A 3,307-nucleotide genomic window follows, 5' to 3' on the forward strand; every position below is an offset into this window, starting at 1 on the left:
TGGGTGGCCTTGGGCAGGTGCCCTGGGAGGCCTCTCCGAGAAGCCGGGAGTCCTGCTCCGTCCCCGGATCTCCCGGGGCGCTGATACCCTGTGGAGGCCCCACTCCGCCCGGCCCCAGTCTCAGCGAGACCAACCCCAAGCCTCCCTGCCTGCGCGGACCCCGGGGTGGGGAGGTTGGGGAGGATGGCGGTGGCCTGATTCCAGACAAGAATTCTCCTGCCACAGCTCCCATAGGGGCCAAAGCAGGTGTGGGGGGGGGGGACTGAGAAGACTGGGTTCTGGCCAAGATCCACTTGCCACTGGTGGTTGGTGGGGTGTCCCTGGGAATTGGTTTCCACTTCACCAGAGGCAGAGCTTGTTCAGGCTAAGAACGCCAAGGGAAGGCTCCTTTTCTAGAAGGATAGGGAAAGGGAACGCATCCTCCACCCCCCATCTTGCCTGGAGCCCTTTTCCCACAACAGACCAACTGTGCCCCCCCCCCGTGGGGGCTTCCTCTTTCCCCAGGTGTCTGAGCTAAAGTAAAACCGCCAAGTGTGGTTATTATTCTGAAGAGTGAGTGGATTGGAGACAGAGAAGGATGGCACTAACAGTCTTGGCTTTTTCTAGGGTTTCAGGTAAACTCTCCTGGGGCCTCCCCTCCAGCCCTTCACCCACCGGCCACCAAATCCCAGAGCTGAATGGTATCTGTCTCCATGGTGAGGGCTGAAATTCAACAAGGCAGTCTGATTCCACAGCCAAACTACTAGGCACTATTACCATACAGACTTCTCAAACATTAGAGCCCTGAACTGAGGGAGGACTCAGGGAAGATTCTCAGAGATTCAACTGCCATCTTCATAGGTCAGTATCCCAGAGGAATGTCCCCCTGGGGAAGAGAGGAGGTTGAGTGGCCTGTGAGGAGATGATAAAGACTGGAGTGGGGTAGAACATCAGAGAAACCCTTTGCTCTTGTCCCTCCCACCAGGACAAGCACAGAAGGAGGCTTCCCTTTGGGGCAGGAGAGTGGGGTTGAGGGTCTGACAATAACTGCACTTTTACCTTATAGCAAGATCTGCTGGGGGCAAAGAGCAAGCCTGTGTTTCCCTTCATGTAGACCATAGACAGCTGCCTCGCTGCACACAGCTGCACCCACGCTGACACACCTGGCACGAGCAGTTGGTCGCCAGCCACACATCCAGACTATCCTATTCCAAATGCCCTCAGCACTCACATAACTTCTGTGGGCGCATGCTAGCACAGCGGAAACCTCAGCCAACCCAGAGCTTGCAAAATCCATCCCCTGGAAAGGCAGAAATCAAGGAAGCCTCACCGATACTTGTCCTATGTGATTGGCTGAGATAGCAAAGATTGACAGAGGAACAGATTTTCAGAGGAGAGTAAGGGTTCTATGGTAGACATATTCACAGGGCATCCAACTATAGTGCCCAGTTAAATAGGGGGTCTGAGCAGGACTCTGATGGTTCATGTCGATAATCCTAGCTACTCAGATGGCTGAGATCTGAGGATCTTGGTTCCAAGTCAGCCTGAGTAGGAAAGTCCATGAGACTCTTACCTCCAGTTAGCCACCAGAAAAACAGAAAAACGGAAGTGGCACTGTGGCTCAAGGTGATATAGCACTAGCCTTGAGGAAAAGAGCTCAGGGACAGTTCAAGCCCTACTACTGACAAAAAGATGGAGGGGGGATATTTGAAGGACCAGACAGGATACTTAAATTTGGAAACCACTAGGTAATAGATGGCATTTTAAGATATGAGCTCAGAGGCGATCATTTGGAAACTGTGGATAAGGCCTATTATTTGACTTTTTCTTTTTCTTTTCATTAATTTACTTTATTGTTATTATAGAGGTGATGTACAGAGGGATTACAATTATATGAGTCAGGTAATGAGTACATTTCTTTTCCTATAGTGTTTTCTGTTCTCTCACTCTCTCCCAGTCCTTCCCTCCCATCTCCACCCACGAATTGTACAGCTCACTTTCACCAGTGTCCAGTGAGCTCCACTGCTGCACTTCTTCATTCTTTTTTCCTTGAGTTCTTCTGTCTAGAGTGACCATACTAGTTTACATTCTCACCAATTGTGCAGCAGGGTTCCTTTTCCCCCAAATCCCTGCCAACATTTGTTGTTCAAATTCACAATGTTGGCCAATCTTACTGGAGTTGAAATGGAATCATGTAGTTGTTTTGATTTGCATTTCCTTTATGGCCAAGGATGATGAGCATTTCCTCAGGTGTTTCTTTGCCATTCTTACCTCTTCTTCTGATAACTGTAAGTGTATGGTTTTATTTCTAGGTCTTCTAATCTATTCCATTGATCTTTGGGTCTGTTTTTGTGCCAATACCAAGCTGGTTTTGTTATTATGGCTCTGTAGTAGAGTTTGGGGTCTGGTATTGTGATACCACTCACATTGCTTTTTGTGCCTAGAATTGCTTTGGTTATTGTAGGTCTTTTGTTGTTCCATATGAATTTTTGGGTTATTTTCTCTATCTTGGTAAAGAATATCATTGGGATTTTGAGTGGATTGCATTGAATTCATATATCATTTTTGGCAGTATGGCCATTTACAATATTAATTCTACCTATCTGTGAACATGGAAAGTCTTTTCATTTCCTGGTGTCCTCTTTGATTTCTTTCTTCAGGATTTTATAGTTTTGGCTATAAAGATCTTTTATGTCTTTGGTTAGGTTAATTCCTGTGTTTTTTTTTACATGTTCACAATATATTTTATTTATTTTTTTTAATTTAATTTTATTTTATTTGTGAACATACTGTACAGAGGAGTTACAATTACATGGGCAGGATAATGCGTACATTTCTTACCAAGCATTGCAGCCTCCTCCTTTGTTTACCCTTCACATCCCTTCCCAGCCTCCCCCCTCCCCCCCAATCCCAATCCTTCTCCTTCCCCCTCCTTCCCCCCCCACCGACGTTGTAAAGCTCGTTTTGGACATGTTGCAAATGGAGTTGTTTTCAAGATTTCCTTTTCCACTTGTACATTGTTGGCATGCAGAATGGCTACTGATTTTTGTGGGTTAATTTCATATCCTGCCAAAGTGGTCAATCAGCTCTAGGAGCTTGGGGGAGGAATTTTTGGGGTTCTGTAGGTATAAGATCATGTTCATCTGCAAATAGGGATAGTTTGATTTCTTCTTTCCCTATGTGAATCCCTTTGAGGTCCTTTTATTGCCTTATTTCTCTGGCTAGGAATTCCAGAACTGTTTTGAAGAGGAGTGTAGTACATCCTTGTCTTGTTCCTGATTTTAGGAGAAATGATTTTAGTTTTTCCCCATTCAGTATGATGTTGGCT

Source organism: Dipodomys ordii, unplaced genomic scaffold, assembly GCF_000151885.1.
Source record: "Dipodomys ordii isolate 6190 unplaced genomic scaffold, Dord_2.0 Scaffold33, whole genome shotgun sequence".
NCBI classification, from domain to species: Eukaryota; Metazoa; Chordata; class Mammalia; order Rodentia; family Heteromyidae; genus Dipodomys; species Dipodomys ordii.